Below are 25,872 nucleotides of genomic sequence, written 5' to 3' on the forward strand. Positions count from 1 at the left end.
ACCTTGACTTCTCTTGGGATTATGTCTGTTTGGAAGGGCAGGCAAGACAGAATAAAGACCTATATAGGATGAATGGGAGCTCCCATTATGTTATGTGTTATACTCTCTTTTAACTCTCCTGTACAATTTTTGGAGTGTCAGGTTGTTGAGACATTTTGTTCATTTTAATAATTTGTTCTCCCACTATAGTTAGCAAATATGAGCCCTTGAGTTTTGATAAGAACATTTGAAAGTTGTGAACTTTGTTCACATCACTTGCTATCACCAGCTGTTCTTTTTGAGCTTTCAGAAACTCTGAAGAGAATTTCTGCTTATGAACACATAATCTGGATAGAGGGTAATTTTTACTTTGTATTTTCCTCTTGCCAGATTATGTTTCTTTTCCTCTTCTCACCCCTACCCCAGTTCTTGATGCTGTTTTGGTGACAAGAAAAGTAACTGTATCCCCCTGTCCCTGCCTAAATCCATGAATATGGTGATAAAGCAACAGAGAGGTGGCAAAGATCACTTAAAAGAACTTTTCTGAGTATGTTTTATTTTTCTTTATTTAGTAGTTGGGAAAGAACAAATGTATTTAGAAATATGGACTATACGTGAGTCATTCAAGAGGAAAATGATCCACATTCATAGGACTTCTCTGTGGCCATTTTAAAATACGCTGTCAATAAAACTTAGAAAAGGAGAATATGTGATACTGTTTATGATTTCCTTGGGATCTGAAATCTTTTGTATGTGACTTATTTTTAAAGAGAACAGGAGACTATTTGAATTGGGTTGGTTAAAAATAAATTGATAGTTCTTTTTGTATTCTATGGCAATATATTGAATATGTGAAAAGAAAGAAAGTGTTTAACCTTGAAGAGTTAATTTTTATTTTTCTTTAGGAAATACTGGTTCCAGTAGACTTTATTTTGTGTTCTTTATAAGTAAGAAACCCTTCAGTGGGTCTCAATTTTGGAACTCTTGGAAGCACTGCAACTCCTGCCACGACATCTGCTCCTTCAGGTGGTTTTGGAACCGGGCTCTTTGGAACGAAACCTACCACTGGGTTCACTCTGGGAGGAACAAATACAGGTAAGGAGGATTGTCACATTTCAGGGAGTAGCTGTGGGATATTCTCTTTAAGGTTCTGGTTTATATCTCTGCCCTTTATAGGGATTGTCATTGGTGTCAGACCTAAAAAATGGTAAATATTGAAGATGGAAAGATATATAGGGATGTGGTTTAAGGGCCAGTGGTAGGCCTCACATTGGTTATGATCTATTCTAGTGTAAATGAAAACACCCATTTAGGGGTTCTTGGATGGCTCAGTTGGTTAAGGGTCTAACTCTTGATTTCCACTCGGGTCATGATCTCATGCTTGCAGAATGAGACCTTCTTTGGGCTTTAAGCTCCTTGGGGAGTCGGCTTGAGATTCTCTCTCTATTTCCCTATCCTCCTGTTGCATACTGCACCCCCCTCCCCCAAGCTCTTTCTCAAAAATAAATAAATCTTCAAAAAAGAAGAGAAACAAATTTGAAGAAATGTGATTTTTTAAAGAAAGATTTTATTTATTCATCAGAGAGAGCGAGAATAAGCAGGGGGAGCAGGAGGCAGAGGGAGAGGCAGGCTCCTCACTGAGCAAGGAGCCCATTGCAGAACTTGATCCCAGGACCCTGGGATCATGATCTGAGCTGAAGGCAGCCGCTTAACCAACTGAGCCACGCAGGCATCCCAAGATTTCTTTTCAGAATAACTCCTTTTTTGGTATACTTGACACAAAGAAGATATACCTCTTTAAATATAAAGAATTAATTTAATTTTTACGTGAGAGTATATAATGCAGTGTTTCACCTTAGTGAAGATAAATCAAGTTTACCAATTGGGACGTTTTTTAATTTGCATATATGGGGCAGTCAGCATCGTTTCTTGCTATAACATTATAATTTACCATCCTAAGAGACGTTTTACGTTTTTATATGATTAGAAGAGTTGTTTCGATTGGAAAAGGGCAAGAGGTCAAGGTTTCTGGTAGACATTTCGATAATAAAAATCTGTTTTTTAATACTTAAAGATATTTGGTTATTAAAAATATGTGTCAGTAATGCTGCCATTTCAAAAGCTTATTTCTTTATTTACTCTTTATTCTGTACCCTCAAGGCCTCTTGGTCTCTGTTACCACTTTATGCATTGACATTCCAGCTTTGATTGCCACTTTTCACAGCCACACATAGAAAATGTAAGAACTGCAGGAATGCGGGAGCCTCTAGTGAGCTCCTTGAAACGACTTTGTGTGCCAGTGTTGGCTTAGAGTAGCTTTTTTTCTCCTTGCCTAATGTTGTTATAAGCAGTACTTGTTTGCATTAAAAATCTTATTCCCTATATAATTATATATAGCCGGTAATATGAAAACCAGTGCTCTAGGAAGAACGTTTCTATTAGCGGTCATGGTAGAAGATACTGGTTGTTGTAGTATCATATCCTGAGGATGACTCTAAGTCTTGCCCTTGTAATAACCCCCCCAAAATGTCATCTGCCATTGATGATTAAATTTTATTTCTCTTTTTGTCCCCAGGCATAGCAACAAGTATAACTACAGGATTAACTCTGGGTAAGAATTTTTGGAGGAAAGATCCCAGATCTGTGGTTTTCTTCTCTTCTCTTTCTTATTATCTCACAGAGCTGGGGTATAGAAGGAAGCATGTAAGGAACCTAATAGATCACAGACACTGACTCATTATACAGCCTTTCAGTACTGGAGTTTTAAAAAAGTCAATGACTGTTTAATTCAGGAAAAAAAAACTTTAAATACAGCAATGGTTTTTTTCCTCTGGAGGTTTATTTTACATTATATTTTTATAGTCATTTGAACCCTTTTAGTGGAAAAAAAAAAAAAGGCAACAAACTCTAGACCAGAAGTCTTAGAATTAAGCCCTGTTGTAATTCCAAATCATTGTGAGATCTTAGGTAGTCATGTAGTATCTGGCAGCTTTTGGTTATCTGTTAAACAAGGGTAGGACTGAAAAGTTTTTGTATTTCTTTTCAGCTCAAAAACGCCATGGTTCTCTGTACGATACGCCAAAGGGAATGTGAGTAAGTAGGATGACAGTTAATAATGTCAAAGGAGGGAGAAGGGGTGTGGGGTTATGGACATTGGGGAGGGTATGTGCTTTGGTGAGTGCTGTGAAGTGTGTAAACCTGGAGATTCACAGACCTGTACCCCTGGGGATAAAAATATATGTTTATAAAAAGTAAAAAAATAAAAAAAATAATGTCAAAAGAAATGAATGAATCAAAGGACAGTGAGGAAACTCAGTCAAAGTTAAATTTATTAATTTAATTAACATTTGAAGTAAACCAAAGATTGGTGGACTTTGTTCATTTGGATGCTACTCACCTGTGACCAGCAGAAAGTGTAACCCATCTGTTCACTACCAGAGTTTTGGACAGGATTGGCTTCGGGGCAAGCAGTTGGATTCTCTTGTTTTCTGAGATTTTAGAACCCATACAGGATTTTAGAGCACTGTACCCTGGCAGGAATTTCTGGTTGTGGTAAGGGCAATCCAGAAGTTTAATTTCTGGAAGCTGCTTCTCTCAGTGCCTTTAGGGAAAGCCAAAATGCAGGTCATTATGTATTTCCTCATTTAATAGTTTTGAGAGCAGCTACTACTACTTCCTAACTCTGTGGCCTTGGGTATACATAATGCTTTGAACATTTAGTATTAGCTGTTGGTGTGTGTGTGATGATACTGGTGGTGCAGGTGATACTAATGTTGTCAAGAGCATGAGCATGAGTAAGGCATTCAGTGGGTGATGAGGTGAAGGTACTGGCAGGTATAGTAACATGTTCTTGTATGACCTGATAAGTGCTCTAACATGTATGAAAGGCACCAAGAGAAGTAGAGGAAGATAAGAGTAGAAGTTTATTTGGGGGGCAGGAAACATCATTCCTGATGGAGACGTGCAACTGCCCAGTCATAAGGGGACTCAGGGAAGTAGGAAAAGTGTTTGGTTAGAATTTAGGTTTCAGAAGTGGGAATGGTAGGGAGAGAGGGGGTGTGAAGAGCAGATTGGAAGTAGATAGGAAAGGTGGTTGTGTGTCACGCCTTTTGACTCTAGGGTAGAGATAGTATAGAGCTAATAAGAGCCTTCGGTCAGAGAGAATCACCAGGGTATTATTTTTTGTTGGTGTTCTCGCTTCTTCTTTTTTAAAGTAACTGAAATAATTCCAAGAAAAGATTAAAGTTTAGAGGGACAGAAACAAATTAAGAGGTTATAATTGTTCTTGAGAGGCAGATGACCTGAGCTAAGGGTTTTGAGGATGCTCGTAATCCAGAGCTATTTCTGCAGTAGAATCAGCAGGATTCGTGGCTAGTAGAATGCAGAGAGAGAAGGGATGTCAGGGGTGATTATGGTTTCTGGCTTGAGCAACTGCGTGGACCACAGCAGGGGATTTAGGAAACGTTTTGTGTAGGGAGGCGTAGAGGTGGAAAGTTAAGGGACATCCCGGTAGAGCTAACCAGTGGAGACTCCGGCAGGTGTAGATTTAGGCCCGTGTTGCCCTAGCTGAGATTCTGTAGTTGGGAAGTATGGGAGCAGGCCTGGAGCCGTAGGCAGTATCATTTAAGAACTGAACAGAGGAAGGAGATGGACAAAAGCAGACTGGAAGGAGTAGCCAGAGTTGACAGAAGTACAGGAAGAGGAAACAGTAGAGAATGGTGGTTTAAATAGCGTTGGAGGGGAGGAATATTTTTCTGTTGAGTATAGAGCAAAGGAAGGGTAAGTGCTGTTTTAGGTAAATCCAGGGGTAGAACTGATACTGGATTTCAATATGACCACATTGATGGGACTTTTTCTTGCTTTTCCTAAGATCATAGCATCCTCTTTTAATTATTCATCATGATTTGGCTCCAACTTCTATATTTTCCTTTTTCATACTTACCCACATATCTTTCTAGCTACAAAAGTAGGGTCACGAACTTTTAGGGATCCTGATTGAAACCGATGTGTAATACATATACAGTCCTGGTAAAATAGGATTTGTGTTGTTTGTTTGAATCAGGAACGCCAGCTACTACATCTGCGTCTACAACAGGTTTCAGTTTAGGATTCAGTAAACCTGCCGCATCTGCCACACCATTTGCTCTCTCCCTATTACTTCTACCTCAGCTCGTGGTCTTACTCTTTCGTCTGCTCTGATGTCAACTCCAGCAGGTGAGGCAGAAAGGAAAAGTCACGTTTTGTGGTTGAATTTTATTTTGTTTTTGGCTAGTGAATGTAGGTATCCACCTTATTCAAGATAACTTGAAAAGTTTTCTGCTTCTCAGTATTGACTGACTATATAAAGAAACAAAGAAGGGCCTGTTTAAGGAGCCTATAAACTATTCTAGAGAAATTTATCAAGAAATGGTAAGTTGTAGAGTCTTGGATCATTTGGTATCTAAGTTCGTTGCAAAACAACTTGACCTTTCAAGCCCTGGTTTTAAGAATGGCTTTCCATTTCAGGCATCAGGAAAGGGTATTAGCGTGCTTCAAAGAAAAGGTTTTAGAACACAAGTATTAAATTTATTCTAGTCAAGCAAAATACTAAAGTATCAATTCAATTGGCAGAGAATACTTCATATTTTCCATCTTGGATTGATTTTTCATTTCTTTCTTATTTTGAAATTAGCTTCATGTTAAGGATTCTGTCGATGTTTTGAGTATTAAGGTATACTATAAATATATATTTATATATAAATATAAATGAATGAATAATAGAGGAGACATGATACTATAAATCATGTAATATAATACCATGTAGGAGTGAGAAGAGCTTTCCTCTGATTTGAAAACATTGTATAATTATCTCACATAGCAATATAATATCAAGAATTTTCTTTAACAATTTATGTGTTAGGAAAAAAACATACTTTTTGGCTTTGAAACATGTTAAAATCATAGCATTCCCAGCAATACATGGCTATTTAATATCAGAAGTTTTACTCAACACCTCGTAGGTGTCTAATACTTGGTCGTGTGGGAGAGATGAAGGAGTATGACCTGGTGTTTTCTATTAAACAGCTCTTTTATGTCCTCCGTTCAGGTACTAAATTTAGTGAAGAAAGTCTGGGTCAGTGGAAGGGGAAAAAAAAAAGGAGTTGGTGAAGATAATCTGTAAAAATTTGTAGCATTCAGGTTTGCATTATCTTTCAGATACTTGTCTTTGTCACTGTAGTCTCACCTTGTAGGTATTCAAAATATCTCCTAATAACTGAATCACTGGATGACTGTAACATACATTTCTTTGTAGGATAAGTGTTTAAACATCTCTCCTAAAGAGTCCTATGAGAGCAAAACACACAAAAAATAACAGAAAGGGGAGGTGGAGGATTGTTTTTGTGTCTTTCTAATGAGTTTTTAGGCCTGCTACAATTTTTCTTAGGCTCTAGACACACGTCAGTGCTTGATTTATGGTTGTGCTAACTAAACATACCCCCTGTTTTTTATTTTTCTTTAATGGACATTCATTTAGCTGTATTTTATTTTTCACACATTGTCAGTATTTAAATCCACTCTTCATATATCCCGTGCTTTTATTCAGTACCTCTACTGTTTCCTCTGTTTAAAGTAAATAGCATCTGTCCAAAAAGAACCACCAGTTATGTGAGCTTGGTAATGCATGGACTTAGATGATTTACCAATGCGTGGTTTAAAATTTTGCTACTTGATTTACAAGCATACCTTCATGACTTAAGATTAACTGTAGTTTAGCCCCTTCAATTCCTTTTGTCAGTGAGGTAGGATTTAAATAAATGAAGTCTATTTCTTTCATTAAATATTTCTTGAAAAAGCTTGGGAGTATGAAATTTGATGTTTGAACTGTAAGGCTTCTAACTCTCAGTTCTTTAGATTTCATGAATAATGAAACTATTTGCTTTATAAGATTTATAATATTTGCTGAAATCTTATAAATCATTACCGGATTTTTTATTATGTAATTTATTTATCTGTTACCAGCTTTCCTGAGGTATAATTGAGAAGTAAAAGTATAAGATATTTAAAGTGTAGAGCATAGTGATTTCATATATACGTGCACATTGTAAATGCCCATCAAGTTAATTAACACATCCAATACTTGATAATTTAAAAAGTATCCAATTACAAAGCATGACTAGAGGACAAGAACTATTCACCTGGAAATATACAAACTAAAACTGCTTTTTCAGGAGGATTTAAAAAAAAACAAGTAGTATGTTCACATTTATTGAATTAACAGATAAACTCTGACCTTTTTAGTAAAGACAAATTAATAGACCCATAAACACAGAGAACTGATGGTTGCCCGAAAGGGTAGGGAGGACAGGCAAAATGGCTGACGGGGAGTTGGTACAACCTTCCAGTTATGGAATCAGTCACAGGGATGGATATCATCATCGTGGTATTGTAATAAGGTTGTATGGTGACAGATAGGGTAGTGACACTTGTGGTGAACACAGCATGTATAGAGTTTTCAAGTCACTGTTGTACACTAATGTGACATTGTGTGTCTACACTTTAAAAAATTACCTAAAACGTAAAGAAGTTAAAATTCTATTATCCAGACTACATACACCATTAAATCCCAGCTTTAGACTTATTCCATGTTATTTGCTTAAACCAATTATGAAGAAAAATGGGATCCAGCTTGAAAGCATTTGAGAATTTTGTCCATTGAGGGAAAATCATTGTAAAGACTTTGTAAATTATATTTGGTTTATTTGTAGGATTTGGACAGAATGCTTTAGGCTTGACTTTGGGAACCACAGCAGCTACTTCAACTGTAGGCAATGAAGGTCTTGGTGGTATAGATTTTCGTACCTCATCAGATAAAAAGAGTAAGTAATGTTCTGTTCTAACAGTAACTTAAATTTCTATGTCAGTAAGATTTTTAGTTACATGTTCAGTAGTAAAGTTTTTACTTATACATTTACTTTATATCTCACAATTTTTTGTGTATTATGTGTTTAAGATTTTATTTTCATAGAAAACTGAGTTTTGTTTATGCATACGGTTATGTAGCTATCAGTGTGTGTATTAATATATGTTCTTAAGTTGGGATCATGAACACATGTATGGTATATAAGTTGATACTTGAACAACATGCTTTGAACTGGTTAGGTCCACTTATATGTGAATTTTTTCCAGTAAAAGTGGAGTCCTGTAAATGTGTTTTCCTTACGATTTTTTCTTAATATTTTCTTTTCTCTATCTTACTTTATTGTAAGAATGCAGTATGTAGTACATATCACATACAAAGTGTGTGTGAATAGACTTTATATTGTCAGTAAACATTCTGGTCAGCAGGAAGCTATTAGTAAAGATTTTGGGGAGTCAAATTATGTGTAGATTTTCAACTGCCTGGGTGTTTAGGACCCTTAATCCCTGCATTGTTCAAAGGTCAACTGGATTGCTTTGTAACCTGTTCTTTCTCATATGTTATATCGCCAATATTTGTCAGTTCAGTAATTCTTTAGGAGTGTTTTATTGCTGCTTAAGTCAGCTTTATGAATCGATACATCATTAATCAGCCGTCCTTCCATTATTAGTGTTTGTATTCAGTTCGTATATTCTAGGAAGTATCAACATATTGAGCATCTTTATGGGGAGAGGCAATGTGGTATTGTAGCTTAAGGGGATAGACTTGAGCTGAAATCTGGCTTCAGATCCCCTCCACTGTTGATAAGCTCTGCGACCTTGTTCAAGTTATTTATCCCTCTGTGTTTAGTTTCTTTATCTGTAAAGTGGGGGAAAAGAACAGTAACTACTTGACATTGTTGGTCCAAGGATTACAGTTTATAAGACTTCAGTAGAGCCAGGCACATAATAAATGCTCTCTATGTGTTTGTTTTTCTTATAAATTTTCATTCATAATTTTTTATTATTTTTTAAAGACAACCTGGAAACTGAATCACTGGCTTAAAGAGAGGGGAGAGTTTTGGAGACTCTGGTAAATATTGTAAAATTACTTTCTAGAAAGAGTTTACCAATTGATTACCCACTAGCCAGTATGAAAATGCCGTTCTTCCTGTGCTCTTGCAATGCTGAATATTCTTGTTAAAAAATTACCAATCCAGATTCATTTTGAATGATGTTTTGGTTTTGTTGATTCCCTGTGCATGATTTTTTGTTTTGTCGATTCCCTGTGCATGATTTTTTGTTTTGTCTTGCATTGCCTCTTCTGCCTCTGATGAAAGCATGTTTCACGTATTGCATTGAATCCTCTGAAGAACTTAGAATGAGTAACAGATGAAGGAGTCCATATATCTGTGTAGGAAATTTTTATTTGGATGTGGTTCTTATTATGTAGACGATTCTAGGGTGATGTACTGTTTTAAAAGCTGGCTGTCCTAAAATCCTTTTAAACTTAGAAAATTTAGGATAACTTTGAATGAAAATTGATTTTTATTTTATTTTACTTTTTTTTTTTAAATTTTATTTGACAGAGAAGAAGAGACAGCTGGAGAGGAAATACAAGTGGGGAGTGGGAGAGAGAGAAGCAGGCTTCCTGCTGAGCCAGGAGCCTGATGCAGGGCTTGATCCCAGGACCCTGGATCATGACCTGAGCTGAAGGCAGATGCTTAACAACTGAGCCACTCAGGCACCCCGAAAATTGATTTTTAAACATAGGGGTCTGTCTCTTGTTTTTACTTAGTTTTCTTTGTAGCCGCATCAAAATTAGAAGGAATTATCTTAGATGTTTTAGCAGCTTGTTTTTTAATCAGCTGAAGCAGTCTGGTACCCTTGAACTACTTTGATTTTAATTAGGAAACTGGTTCTCTCTTTATTGTAATTGCTTATAGGCTCCACGTGAAAGACTTGATTGAGGCAAAGGAGTAAGAGAAATATAAGGAGTTAATCTCCCTTCGCGCCCTCCCCCCCCATGCCACTCCACCTTCCCCCATTGTCTTCCTCTTGCATTGTGCCTCAGAGTTGAACCAAAGGAGTATGTAGAATAAGTGCACATGACCTGATAGAGCACATCCAGTTCCTTTTAACCTGCTATACGTGTCCAGGGGTTCCTTATTCTAAAGGATTTCTCTGTTTCCCTAGCAGCTGCATCAGTAGCCTGGACCTGCTGTATTGGGTTTGATAGATGAAGAGGGGTTGGAAGCAGTGGTCTATAAGTGGGGGCAGCATGGAGTAAGATATAGAGACAAGGATGATCTTTACTCTTTTGAAGAACTGCTGGAAAACCGGCGAACCGCAGCATGGGAAGATCAGATTCCAGATGTCATAAAGGGAAGGGCCGTGTATGTCCTCTTAAAGAGTTTTGTAATTACACGGAGGACAGTTGAGACCCACTAGGGGTTTGATGTGAATAATATGACATGAGATACGTGTTTGAAGAAGAGCATTCTGGCAGCCATGTGGAAGATAATGTGCAGGAGGGCAGGAACAGAGGTGGAGTGCTGAGAGTGAGCTTTGACAGCAGTCCACAGGTATTACAGATGCCAAGCTAGATGGACTAGTCAGGGCCCACGGTCGGCCAAAAACAGGCCTAAGTGTTCTATACGCAGGTTTGTGTGTATAGAGACTTCTGTAAATATAATAAAAATGGAATATCAAAGAGAGAGCAAAATAGGATGCTAATGAATAAAAAAGTTGAAGTCTGTGGGAAAAAAATTAAATCCCTCCTTTATCTTACTTTATCTTACGTCCAGTCAAAGGCTTGCATCGGTAGAACATGGATATCAATTTCAGAAATGTTAAACTATGAAAGACAAATATCAACATACAAAGTAAGGAAAATTAAATTGTAGTTAGATTAAAAAGGTAAACAAAAGAAACCCTATGGACAAAGGCAAAAGGTAAAGGACAGGTTGGAAGTAAAATACTTGCTGTTTCGATGCTTTTTTTCTTCACATTTTAACATCCGAAATTGAGATGTATCTTGAAATGAAGGTCTCATTTTAGAAATAGACACATAAAGTATATGTATGAGATAATTAATATGCTTCATGTTGAAATAGCTCTGAGAAGTCAGTGAGAAACATACCTCAGATATACCTCAAATAGCCTGAATAGACCATTCACTCAAGGAGAAATAGACTTGTCTAATTAATATTTGAAATGTTTTACTTAGTACTGTCAGAAATATGAATTTAGATGATAATGAAGTGGCATTTCTCACCTATGTACTGGCAGTGATTGTTTCAGAAAAATGTCCATTGTTGTTGAGGGTGTGACGGAAAAATTACTTATTCGTAGTAGGTGGGACGATAAATTGGAACAGTTGTTTTAAAGGATCAGTTGATAATATGTAGGTTTTCCTTGATGTAATCTTTGTCCTATAAATTCCTCTTTTTGTGGAATACAAATAAAGTCATGCACAAGTATTTGGAGATAAAGGCATTCACTGTAGCAGCATTGTTTATATAGTAAAGGCATATATGTTAAGAAGAGGGTTGGGCATAAAGGTTCTGATACAGCTATGTCATCAGTATTCTGTGGTCATTTAAAACCATGTTAAGTGACATGAAAAAGACTTAATTTCAACATCCTGAGAAAATATGTGCACATAACTTATGGTCATCCCGATCACGTTTAAAAATGTGTGTGTAAGTGCCAAAACGGGTTGAAAGAGGAACCATTAAGGTTCTGTGATGGGATGAAGTTTTGTGTGTTCCTGTATTTTCTTCATTAAGCAGGTCTTATTTTGCAGTGTGAAGTAAATTCTGGGAAAGCAGAAAGTGAGTCACTGCATTTTGCTGATGGAGCATTTTTACTTTTCTACTTTTAGACATACACTAATAATGATAACCACTAAATAAGTGTTCATGAGAAAGCTGTTGATCTATCTGCACACATTAAAAACATCATCTTAAAAAATTGCTGCTCTTGTAAAATATTTAGAGACATCCAGGTAGTCTGACATATTTTAGTATTCTAAACTGATAGAACCTAAGAAAGCATCCAGTAGAACTTGGAGGAGGTCAACTGTGCCAAGCAAGAATATTTTTCATAGAAGATAGTTGAAAGAGGAAGAATCTTGCCCTTGAAAGAAAGAGATACAAATCAGCTACGTAACTATCTCTGTTTTTATGTGTATACAAACATGTCCCCATAGTATGTTGTTTGGAGTTTGTGACAAGTGACCTCACATGATGTCTACGAGGCTGTCTGAAAAATGCTTAGAAGTTTCTACGTTTGTGTTAAATTAAAACTTGAATTTGGAATACATTGTTAAATGACCTGTTTTTACATAAAGCTTCTTGAATTTTCTAGGTGATAAAACAGGAACAAGACCAGAGTAGGTTTACAATTTAACTTTTAAAGTATTTTATTTGAAGAATTTTATTTGTTAATTTATAGGCAGGTGGTCTCATCGGAACTAAAAGAAACTATATAGACATTTAGAAGAAAAATTCTTTGAATCAGTTTTTGTCTAAAGTAAAATAATAAACATATGCTCTGGAAAGATTTTGGCAGGTCAGATCTTTAATTTTTAGTCATTAGGAAAGTTTATAACCAATGCTTTCTGGAATACTTTATGCTCAGTTTTAGGTATATATACCTTTTCTATATAAACTACTATACCAGTCCCATTTATTTTCTGATGACGAAGAGGGAGAAAAGCCTCTATCTATAATATACATCAGATAGGTTTGAAGATCACTATTTTTACTAGCACTTACATTTCTCACCTAATTTGTATTACATTAGATAAAACATTTGTAAATAAATGATCAAGTTCATGCCTCCAAAATATCTTCTGTATACTTTAGCCCTATTTCATAAATGAGAAAGCTGTAGGAGACTGAGGTTTGCTTCAGGTTCTATCAAGGAAGTAGTAGCAGATCTGTGACTGAATTTTAACTCATAATTCCATTACAGCATGCCACATTTCATCTCTTCCTATTCTCATTAAATATTTATGATTCCCTTAGTCTATCCCTAGGTTTTATTTTGTTGAAGAATAAATTGAAATTCTAAAAATCAAGTAAAATATAATGAGAATCTCATTATGAGAAGTTTGTAGACTTTCTTTAATGAATGCTTTAATATTTTTGAACGAAATAAAAGGTCAGTCATAGAGTTTTTGAGCCAGGGGAACATAGTTCAATATTTAATTTCTTGTATTTTCTAATTTTTTTTCTTGAACATTTGGTCAGATGCATTTATGTGTACTTCTGATAGGTGCCAGTCCTTTTAGAAGAGAAATCTCCCCGTCAGATGAATTGTTAAAGCTATTTTAAAGGTCAGGAAACAACATTTTTTTTATAAAGAGATTTGAAATCAACCATAAGAGCTATAAATGGGGAATATTTGTTTTACCTCCTCCCCTTTAACACTTCTGTAGTGGAACTCAGCTGTCAGCTTTTTAGAACCTAAATGGATTTAATCTATCTGTGGCATTTTTCTCAGGGATAGTAAAGCACTGAAGGATGAAAATCTCCCTCCTGTCATCTGCCAGGATGTTGAAAACCTCCAGTAAGTGTGTCAAATGTAATTAGATATATCATGTTGAAGAATGTTAGAATCTATTTTAAGGGGAACATCTCTTCTTCCTCTTAAACATTTTAACATGGGTGTTGGTAAAAATTTTAATATTTTTATAAACAAAGCAGAATAATGGGAATTAAAATTCTTTTATTGTCAATCTGAAAAAAGCATGTGAACTGTGGATGAATTTTTAATATTTCCTTTTTAAAAAACACTAGGACTCTGACCAGCCTATAGTAAATATACATTTTTCCTTTAGGAAAAAGGTGTATTTTTTTGGAATTCAGTTTTATGTATCTTTTTAGGAAATTTGTGAAGGAACAGAAACAGGTACAGGAAGAAATTAGTAGAATGTCTTCAAAAGCCATGCGTAAAGTACAAGAGGATATTAAAACTCTGAACCAGCTTCTGTCACTGGCTGCCAGTGGATTACAGAGGAACACCCTCAGTATTGACAAGTTGAAAACAGAAACTGCTCAGGTAAAGTAATTAAGTATTTTTATTGTAGGGTTTTGTTTTGTTTTATTTAAGTCTTATAGGTTATAAGACTTGATACAGATGTACTGTAAGAAAACTGTATAGCATGTGTGCTTTTTAAAAAAAGATTTTATTTATTTGAGAGAGAGAGAAAGAGAGCATGAGAGGGGGGAGGGTCAAAGGGAGAAGCTGACCCCTTGCTGAGCAGGGAGTGAGTTGCAGGACTCAGTCTTGGGTTTCAGGATCATGACCTGAGCCGAAGGCAGTCGCTTGACCAACTGACACCCAGGAGCCCTGGCTTGAGTACTTTTAAGTTGCTATGATACTAGTAGTCACTAGTTTGTATTGAGTTCTGATTATTTATGAGGCAGTATTTTAAGCAATTTAGTTTTCATGACAGCTCTATGAGTTAGGCAGTCTTATCTTTGTTATATAAAGAAGAATATGGGCAGAGAGGTTGTTAATAAATGGAAGAGGTTGTCAATAAGTGGAAGAGCTGATACTCTTAACTAGTTTGTTTCCTAAGAGTACTTGCTGACTAAATTGCTATATCATGCAAGCAAGGTAGAAAAATATGTTTTTAAAAATCTGTCATCCATTAAATAAAAATTATATTAAGCTTTTTAAGTATTAAAAATTCTGATGACTTGCCAGTCTTATGTCTTAGTTATAAATGTTAATGAGGCTCATGTTTTTTTTTTGCCATTCATATGTACTGTTTTTTTTCTTTCTATGGTATAATCTATGTCATTTTTTTTCTTTGTTGGCACTCTTGCCTCCCTTGTGTAGTTTGAAGTCTTTCATCGTCTCCTCCTGGCTAGTTGTTCCGTCTCTGTGTGCCCAGCTCCCCATCTGTTTAAAGGTGGGTGTTGCGTAGTCTTCTGTAACCTTCCTGAGTGCTAGATGAATGCGTTCTTCCATAGTTCTCTGTGATATCACACAAAATACCTGTCTTTAGTCCCTCTTAGCAATTTGCTATCCCATTGGGATGTAAGTATACCTGGTTCTTTACCTAACAACTTCAGGGATCCAGTTTTAAATTTATTCATGGGGACACCTGGTTGGCTCAGTTGGTTAAGAGGCTGCCTTCCACTTGGGTCCTGATCCCAGAGTCCTGGGACTGAGTCCCACATCTGGCTCCTTGCTCAGCAGGAGGCCTGCTTCTTTTTCTGCCTCTGTCTGTGCTCACTCTCTCTGACAAAAAAAAAAAAAAACAGAAAAAAATTTCTTCTTGGATAAGATAAGAGGGGCTTTACAGTTACTTAGTTTTTAGGATTTTGTAGTTGTTAGCTAGGCCCTTTCCCAGCTGTGCACATTCTGCTTATGTTTCCTTCCCAAACCCTTTTCCTAGTCTGTTTCTCCATCGAAGACTGGCTGTTACGCATATGGATACCAGTGTGTGATATGCATTTGGGGAATTGAATCTTTCCCTATAGTTTTAATCTCAAGTATTGTTTTATGATCCACTTTTTTTTGTCACCGCATTTTTTTTTATTGAATGAAATAGTTTTAAAAAATGCATTTCTCATGCAATCTATTTACTTGACAAAAATCGTTTTTCTCAGTGATACAATATTCCAAGTTACTTGTCAGGTCCTTGCAGGAACATTTCCTGGAGTGCGGCACAACAGTGCAGAAGGGAAATCCTTTGTCCTCTTAATAAGGTGATGAGGAAACCAGGAATGAGAAAAAAAATATAAATAAAGAAATTCCATAGCAATCTTTTTGCAAGAACTTGAAACCCACAACTTATCTTTAGTTTGTGAGGGGGGGACATTCATTACTTTTACAGCTAAGGGATAGCTTCCAGTTTTCAATAAATTTATCCTATACTTGATTTTTCATGAAATTTGAGATTTTTAAAAAACACTATCATTGAATGAAGTCTGCAGTCCTAGACATAAGACCGCCACCCACCATACGCAGCCTCTTGAGCCTTTGCTCTGCTTTTCTGCAAGTGGCAGAGCCTCACATGTATTGCTTCTCACTAATTAATGAATGTGTACCCTTGGCCCTGAGATTGGAAAGGAACAGTGTCACTCAGGGTCCAAGTCTGGATGCAGGAGCACATTGTGGAAGAAGATTGCTGTTTCCACTCCTGTTAAGGAGTTAAGCTATCCCTGTGAAAAGGGGGTTATGCAATCAGGATCTCAGAATAGTATTTGCAGGGTAACGTCTACTGTGCTGGTGTATTTCTGGGACTAGTATGTATCCGAATACAGGTTTTTATTGAAGTATTTTTTGAGACATGCACGAAGCCACTATTTATGCCAACGCCTGTTTTAAGTTTGCTATACAGTGTGGTAGGAACTTAGTTTGAGCAGAGGTTAAAATCAGAATTACATACCACAAGTGGATTACCTCTAGGTGAGTTTGGCAATGAAGCAGTGGCTATTCTGTTGTTGGGGCACAAGCTGTCAATCATTTTTCCTTTCAAATCATCTGGGAACCCCCTAATGCTCTCTCTCTAGATGTCCTGGAGCTTCTCATCGGAGACTTGCCCTAGAAAGGAGGAAAACTGATAAAGCTCAGACAGAGATTGAGAATGAAAATGGAACCACTGTAATAGATCTTCCAGGTACTTTATCCCTCGAAACGGACTGTTCAAGGACAGGCACAGCACCTGCTGAGTGCAGCTTGATATCAGCGTCTCTGCCCCCGTGGCCTGAGGAGCCTGGCCTGGACAACCCCGCCTTGGAGGAGAACACGGCCACTGACAGTATGTGCTCTTCACCTTGCTTTTGCTTTTCATCTGTTTTCAAATCAGATATTTCCTTTCTTCTCAGTACTCCCTATTACTTTCCCTCCATGGGGGTTGTTGTTGTTGTTGTTTTTTTTCCTCTTCAACAAATAATTTTACTGAGATATGCTTCACGTATCACATATTCACCCTTTAAGTGTACAAGTCTAACAGTTTGCCGTTTAGAAACAGAAAGCGAGTCTTACCTTGAGGCTTATCCTTCCCCCTCCCCCTCTTCTGTTGTAGTCCACAAATTCACTGGTCATCAGCAGGCTTCTTTTGTTTGTTTGTTTTGAAGCCTATTGCTTCTTGACTAAGAAATCCACAGCATCAAGAAGAACAAAAATAATACCTCAGCCTACGTGCTTATTCTGTGTCAGCACTGTGCCAGGCACTTTACATATATTAACTTATTAAATGCTTGTACCAATACTGGCTTTTTTTTTAATGATGAGGAAATTTAGTCAGGGAGTCATTGGTCAAAGTCTGAGAGCCACGAAATGGCTAGGTATGTATCTGACTCCCAAGGCCATGTGTCTGACTATTGCTGTCCTCTGGTAGCAGCCACTGATCTGTCTACATGACCCACCAGGAAACAGGCAGAAAACCTCTAGTCATACATCTTGGGCATATCTTTGTAGTTGGTCCTTTGTCTTACTTTTAAATAGGTTTATCTCTTATGAAAATTCCAATTTTTCTACAAATCCCATTTTTCCCAGCCATGGCTATAACAATTCTTCTATCTCCTACTACTCAGATCAAGACCCTCCTCTTCTTGCTTAATGTGGTTATTTTGTCAACCTCTACGGTGATTGTATGTCACAGAGTTTGTCTTTTTTATTTCATATGTACTGCCTTGCACTGTTTACAGCTGTTTCATGGGTCAGAGTTTCTCTGATCAATTAGGACAAGATGATATTGTCTGTATATTTCTTTATCAGATCACTATGTGGTCCCTAGTGATCTGATGCATAGTAGTTATTTGTTGATTATTCACCTTTCGAAGAGGAAGTGTTTTCCTAATCTTATCTATTGGTGTTTTGGTCATTCTGTTTTTCTTATCCCGTGGTATTGCTTTGTTATGAATCATCTATTAACGTAAGGTCATCACTAATGATAGACGATAACTTACTTACCTGAAGATAATCAAAATATAAAAATTTTTTTTCTTTTCTTTCTTTTCTCCCTCCCTCTCATTTTTAACTTGGCAGCTACGCAGCAGCAGGTTAGTTTTCCGGAATGCATTATTACTACAATTGAAATTCACCGGGCTGATCTTTATATTCAGCTAGGAATTAGCATTGTGGGAGGCAATGAAAGGCCACTGATCAACATTGTTATCCAGGAAGTCTGTCGGGATGCGGTGATCGCCAAAGATGGAAGACTTCTTGCTGGAGACCCAATTCTTCAGGTATCAATTTTTTAAATTATTTTGTTAACTTGCCTCTTTTTTTGCTCTTATTCATCAATTTAAAACTTAGGAAATTAGGGTACTGTGGAATCTGACTTATAAAAAGGTAAGTTTTACTGTTTTTTTTTTATGCAAAAACAGATCAGAATTTATCTGTAATTTCTCCAATTTCCCCCAAACTCATGGAATGTATTTTTACCCCCATCTTAAATTTGATCCCACATGTGCCTCAGTGCGTGGCTCTCCAGGCCAGCTGGATTCCTCCTGGCTTGTACTCCATGGTTGGCTATTTTGGGGCCACCTTCACTGCTAAATCTCTTGTCCCATTGTCTGTATCCCTAGTCCCAGGGTACCATCCATCAGTGACCTTCGTTGTCTGATTCATCCTTCTCTACATGGATTACTATAATCTAGAAAAGACAGGTCACACAGCACAAGTTACTTAAAACTTATAGCATTGAATTTAAGATAGAATTTGGAAATCATGACCACCTCTTATTGGTTCTCAAATGCACTCTTGTCCACAAACAGCCTGACTCTGCACTAATCCTTGGTGCTACCCTCTCCCTCTTCTCTTTAAAGAGAAATAGCTACTCCAACAAATGAACTAGCTTCGGGCAAGATGATATTGTGTTAGAGGGCATACTGATGAGCGTGAGATGGCCAGAATTCCACTGTTCATGTGAATTCTAGAGTGTATGTGAAAATTGACCTGGATATATGACCCATACTAGTGTAAGTGGTACTTGAAGCTAAAAGAATGGATATTTAGGAGAGCAGAAATAGGCATGAATGAGAAAAGATGTCTTCTAGGAACCCAAGCTCAAGGATTCTTGCCTCCGCAATTTCACTGCTGCGTCCTTCCCCACGGTCTGTTGGTATTCACCCCTTCCCTTTTCCCTGCCACCTCTCTGGTCTGTGCCTTCACTGCTTCACGTCTAACCCAGTAGAATCAATACCCCGCCATCCTACTCTGCTCTGAAATCTGGTACGACCATTGTCAGGTTAATTCATCTGTGACTCTGCTTTCCCTGGGAAGATTGGACCAGAGAATCAAGTCCATACTGATTAATCTAACAGTCCGGGTCCTCTGTGGACTCTTACACAACCTGTCCCCTCAGCCTTCACCCTTGCTTTTTCTTTCAGCTGTAGCCATCGGTGTATTAGTGAAACATCATAGGCATGGTGGTCAGAGCTGAGGGTATAATTAAGAGCAAAAAGCAAGCCCTGCCCTCATAGAATGTATAATGTAGCAGAAAAGCCAGACATAGCAGTCTCCTTGCTTCCCTCCACGTTCCAGCCTGTCCCCATTGTGCTACAGCTTCCCCACCTTCATCCAGAAAGCCCTGCCCTGCCATTTTCACCCATTCAGACCTCTTCTCACACTAAGTGCTGAAGACATTCCTTCTCTTCACCACTGAATGCATAATTGGTCACAGAGAGTTATTCAAATGCAGTGTCTTCCTTTGGGGATGGCAGCCGCCATTATTACGTACTATGGGACAGGCTTCTCACAGAGCTGTGCCTGGAGTCGATACCCAGGACATACTTGCTGAGTCAATAAAAGAGTGGATTTGGTTATGATATCCTGTTGGGCATAGCTGTCTTCTTCATTAAAACAAAACTTAGAACCTCTAAGATTTTTAGTTCTTCAAGAGAAATGTCCAGAGGGGAAGACAGACAAACTAGGCTCCAAGAGCAGCAAGGATTGACCTTTCCACTGGGGGTTCCTGGCTTTGGTTTCCACGCCCATCCGTATTCTGCCTCTTGTAGTTTGTGATTTCCACTTCGACACTTGGGCCCAAAACCCCTCCTTCATTGCACTTGGCCTGGCTGACACAGACTGAACATCCAGTGTTTTGTTCTTGACTAAATCCGAAGAGGCAATAGGAGAATACAGGAAGCATAACTAATCCAGCTTATGTAAAATCCAGTTTCTGATCCTACCATAGCTAGCTATTTACCGCATTCCTGTGTTTGCTGTCCTTTTACGATATTAGTAGTACTCTGGTTGCATGAGGTTGGCACAGCTCTCTGGACACCTTACCCTGTATTCCTTCTACCCCAGCTCCTGAACTGATTCTCCGTGGAGGAACTCTTGTAGCTGGTTTTGACATTTTGACACCTTTGTGGCCAAGACAAAAAGAACCAGATTGCCCTTTTCTGCAGCTTACACAGTACAGTGTTCTTTTCTTCTCCACTTCTGGCCTTTCTAGCTATAATTGAGTATACATTTATTTTCATCTTTTGTTCTTTGCTACCAGCAGTGTGCCAGCTTTGGATATTAAATTTTTCACATATTTTTCTTTTTACATATTTTACATATTTCATATTTTTTACATATTTTTGTTTTACATATTTCTCACGCTTTTTCTAAATTTTCAAGGTAAAAACAAATGCTTTTTTCTTATTTGCATTTCTTTGAGTATAATTGAGGTTAAGTCTGTAACCTTAGATTTACTAATGTATTTAATATATAGTTTGCTAATATATTAGCAAAAATATAAAAATGTATAAAATATATTTAGTATATACCTTTGTTTGCTATAGGGTTTTGTTTGCTAATATATTTCATCTACAGGCTTTTTTACTGGTCTGCTTTGGAGAATTGTTTAATAACATAACTGAATCTGTATATCTCAAATAAAAAGCTAATTATCTGAAATACTGGCTATAATTTGGGGAATTAACTCAAAGCTATAAATCAGCCTTGTAGACATTCCAGTGCAGTATTATTATTTATGGAGGCATACATATTAATAACCCTAGTAATGGCAATCTTAAATGCAGTTTAATTATTTCAAATTGATACAAAAACTATGAGCACATAACCTGATTATTGAATTCACAAAGGGTCTCTCCTCTTGTGGGCCTGACTTCTCATTGGCCTTTGGCTGGTATGCTGGAGGCAGTAAGTAAAGCCACACTACTTGCCCAAATACAGAGTAGCATTTATGGCCATTCAAAAGGAAACACTTGGAAAGAAGGCTCCTTAGTATATTTTTACTACCTGGTTATCTTCCACTTTTTGTGAGCTGCATAAAGAATACCGTGAGCCAATTTGAAAGACCTTGGAGTCGTTAAGATGGTTTATTTACTGACCAAAGGGCTAGCTAGCCTGTGTTTTTAGTTTAGCAAACTAGATGTAGTAACAGTGGGTGGCTTTGGTTTTCCCACACTGATTAAGTGTGTGTGTGTGTGTGTGTGTGTGTGTTTTATAAATATACCCACACATCCATGTTATTCTATTAAATAACCTATTTGAAAAGGAGAACCATATACCCTCAGGGCCTTTCACAGTGCAGCATTTTGAGCAGTTTGAAGAATAACATAGTGTAAGAGATTACATCAGTATTACTATTAAAAATAATACAAATTTCAGAACATGACTAAGAGTACGAATTTACAGTGTGATCTGAGTCGTCAGTGATATATTCCTTTTTTTTTAATTGATATTACTTTATTTTATTTTATTTTACTTTTAGATTTTATTTATTTATCAGAGAGAGAGAGAGGGAGAGAGAGCAAGCACTGGCAGAGGCCCAGGGAGAAGCAGACTCCCTGCTGAGAAAGGAGCCCGATTCGGGACTTGATCCCAGGATGCTGGGATCATGACCTGAGCCGAAGGCAGCTGCTTAACCAACTGAGCCACCTAGGTGTCCCATCACTTTTGGCTTTGAAGGAAAATAATTGCAGTCATGCGTTGACTGCATTGGTACAAAATATATTTAGCTAAAGATGTGGTAAAGTTTACTCTGTTGGTGCTATTTCTACAACATCTAGCAACAGTATTTTATTTGGTCTCTGCTTTCTCTGTTTCACTGGCAACCACACTTTTGTGAAGGGAAAATCTCTGATTGTAGGATATTCCACAACCCACGTCACAAAAATGGTGTGAGGCTACATACTCGCACGTGGCTGGCGCTGGATTCCAGCCAGATGTTTGTAAAGTCATTTGTGATAGATGTGAATTTAAGACGGAAAAATAAGAACCTAGAGATAAGTGGCTTTTTAGCGGAATAACCAGAAATGATGAGTTTTGACTAACAAATCCACGTCAGGCTGGTTTTTTAGAAGCTGCCTTAAAGTTCTGTTCTTGACCCTATGTTACTCAACTTTTTCATCAAGGATCTGGATGGCAACCAAATGCACAGATGTTGCAAAATTGGGCGAAGAACAAGTTTATGTGTGAGATCTATGGCTTTTGATGCCTGAATTTTAAAAGATGTCCACAGGCCCAAATCAATAAAATTCGTTAGTGGTGCTCAAAACTGTCATCCCGAGATGAGTAGGAAGGGGGAAGGCTTTCCTTAAGATAGACTCACGTGAAAAAGATTGAAGGCTTTGGGTAATCACAAGCACCTAACCCACAGCCTGTGCCACATAACGCATCCAAGAGAATGTCGATATCCTGCTTGCTGTTGGTGTGCAGACAGATGAGGAGAGGAATTCTAATTGTGATAAACACTCAGAGTTGCGCCAACCTCTTCCTCTAACTAGGTGAATAACTGAAGCTGGGTGTATTTTCTTAGTCCTGTTCCTGTCCCAGGATCAGTCACTATACTCTTTTCAGGGCCATAAGGTTTAGTAAGTAAGTTTTCTGTGAGTACTGAGTTAAGCTTGTTGTATCAGATAGATGTTACACTTGAGTGCTAAACAGAGTGAAACTGTAATTACCTGCTTTTCTTTAAAGTAAAAATGACTGAACTGAGATCAGGTTGTGTATCTAGAATCTGTCCCTTTTCTTAGATTAAAACTCAGTGTATTTTTTCCAGGGTAGGTGTTTTTCATTTGGAAAAGCCACATCAATCCAGTAGAACTTCAGTTTCTGTTCCACTAGAACTAGTATTTTGTTGGCACTTGCCACATGCTGCTGCTGTCTCTGCATTCTCCTCCTGGTCCCGTGAAGTGGAGAGTAAACCCATCTCACCACTCAGGGGGACACACTCAGACATCCCGCTACTGGTAGGACCAGGGACTCTGATTCAGCACCCTCGCTGAAGCCTGAGATCCTAACTGCCATTCTCTACTTCGTGCTAGTCATTGTGAGTGAAGCTTAGGAACTGTGCATTTTTAAAACATCTTCAGAGGGCTTTTCTTTGTAAATAATGACTATATATCATTTTCCAAAGTCCGTTTCTTTTGGAAATGGCATATAAATGTTTTCCAGTTGAGAGGATAAAAGATTGTCCCACCTCGGTCATAATTCTTTTCTTCCAGGTCAACAACTGTAACACCAGCAATGTGTTCTCCCAACTATGCCAGAGCTGCCCTTTCCCAGCCCTGTTCCATGCTGCACCTGACCGTGCTGCGAGAGCGGTGCTTTGGGGGCCGGACCTACAGCCACCCCGACAGTAGCTCTCCCCGGGAAGAGGTCTTCCACATAGTCTTTCACAAATGGGACTCTGGTGAACAACTTGGCATTAAACTCATTCGAAGGACCGATGAACCAGGTGTTTTTATCCTTGATCTGTTGGAAGAGGGCCTGGCTGGCTGCACAGGATGGAAGGCTGAGCAGCAGTGACCGAGTGCTCGCCATCAATGGACACGACCTGAAGCTCGGAACCCCTGAGCTTGCCGCCCAGATCATTCAGGTACACGCGGATATTCATTCCACGTGCTCAGCCTTTATGTCGATGTTTTCGTAACATGAGAACCTGAGGGATATTTGATATTTCATGGGGGAAATCAAACATGGCTCCCCAAATCCTTCAAAATGCACAGAGAGATGATTTTATCATTACAGATAAAATCCTGTCCGGGAAAACTGTATCCCTGTGAACATTTAGCCTTGCTCTTTATAGAGTGAAGGCTCTATATTTTCACATGGGTTTTTCATTTGCTCCATGGGCTCCACCTAAGCCCACACATAAAAAAAAACACATTTATGTCCACATTTAACAGGTGAGACAAGCAAAGCTTGAAGGAGCTGTGGTTCAAAGTTGTGACTTCCCTGCTCTTGTAACGTTCACTCTCCGCTTCACCTCCATACAAGTGGGGAAAATCAATTTTTATTGAGAAGAACTCATTATCTCTGTAGTGCCCTTTTTATAAAGCATTCAGAGCATTTCAAACACATTATAACTTGTGTTCTTACAGTATCCCTGTGAAGTAAAGATGGTTATTATTAGAGAAAAAAAATTTTCAATAAGAACATTAAAGTAGGTAAAGTAGAGGGGCACCTGGGTGGCTCAGTCATTAAGCATCTGCCTTCGGCTCAGGCATGATCCCAGGGTCCTGGCATCCAGTTTTACATCGGGGCTCTCTGCTCAGCCAGGAATCTGCTTCTCCCTCTTCCATTCCCTCTGCTTGTGTTCCTTCTCTTGCTCTCTGTCAAATAAATAAATAAATACATAATAAATAAAATCTTTAAAAAAAGAAAACCGCTTTAAAAATTTTTTAAAAAAATAAGAACGAAAAAGTAGAAAATAATCCAGGCCAGGCCTTCTGGTTCTATAACCTACCAGAGCATTTAATGATATGGGTATCTCCTACAGTCTAGGGGTGAAACAAAGATGTGTATGGTGTTTTATTTTGTTTTGTTTTGTTTTGTTTTAAGTAAGCACAAGAAAACACTCTGACATAAAGGAAATCAAGCAGTAACATAATCCAGCATCAGGAATTAAAGTAGGTTGATTGTCACTGGGAAATGTGTATAGTAAACAGAATTAACAATGAAGATTTAAGTACTGTATAAGAAAACCCAAATTCAAATCCCAGTTAAGTTACTCCTTTTCACAAATGTTTGGTTCATTATAACTATGGGAACACACACACCCGGTAGCCATCTTGCATTAGGAGGGAGATTCAGGCATTGGTCTCTTGTCCCACACTTGAGGTTTAAAAAAATTGAATACAGATACTTATATATGATACCAAATATAATATATTGCTCAAGTTGTTTCTTTGTGAAAAACATCTTAATGTTTTGGATTCTGAGAACAACATGTATTCCATGTCTGAAAAGGAGACTAAGGAAGGCAAAATACCAAAAATGAAGAAGGAAGTCAAAATCACTGTCAGCCTAAAGTCGTTAAGATAGTGACATTAAAGTTTTGAAGAACATCGTCATTTTTCTGTATATGCCTACAAATAAATAGGTACCTATTTACGTAGGTACTTAGACATGCAGTCAGCTTACTAATTCTGAGTTTGCCACCCTTTCTTTACGTCAGCTGTATGCTGTGGACTTCTTACCCTGAAAATAGATGCACATGATATAGCTGTATAGTAGACGTGTTGTGCTAAAACTTATGTAAACACTCCCCTGTCAACAGACTTTAATGTTTTGTTTTCAAGTTTAAGACATTTTGCTTAACTTCCCTCTAGAAAGATCATACCAGTATATACTCCCAGCAAAAGGGCATGCCACTATTTTATGAAATACAGGTATTGTCATTTAGGCATCCTGCAATTTTAAAAATCTTGACTTTACCAGAATTCTTTTGTTGTGCTTGAAACCCTGAAGTGTTAGATAGGCAGTTGGCCTAAAGCCAAATGTTGGCCCATCGTTTAAAGCTTATATGTCCACTTCCATCACACACCCAGAATTTTGTCTTTTAAGAAATCAAAAAAGATCAGGGATTTGTTTGTTAATCGGTTTGCATGAGCAGGGGTCTTCCCATAAAGCTAAATTACTGGTTATAGAGTATTTGGTAGTGGTGAGGGTTAGGCAGTAAAGCAAACAATTCTTAATATTGAAATGAGATCACAGAGGGGCCTCTCTCACCCCTCACACCGTGTGATCTAATACTCGGAAGTGTCAGAATCTCAAATATCTGGATTGTAAGCGTTCTACTTT

The 25,872-nt window shown here is 37.8% G+C and overlaps 1 pseudogene; it reads left to right on the forward strand.

Annotated features, from left to right (window-relative positions):
- Nucleotides 1-5,162: 5,162 nt before the first annotated feature.
- Nucleotides 5,163-25,872, forward strand: part of LOC123389821 — a 55,247-nt pseudogene continuing 34,537 nt past the window's right edge.

Source organism: Mustela putorius, unplaced genomic scaffold (genome assembly GCF_011764305.1).
Source record: "Mustela putorius furo isolate JIRA1106 unplaced genomic scaffold, ASM1176430v1.1 tig00004036_pilon_pilon_pilon, whole genome shotgun sequence".
Lineage (NCBI taxonomy): Eukaryota > Metazoa > Chordata > Mammalia > Carnivora > Mustelidae > Mustela > Mustela putorius.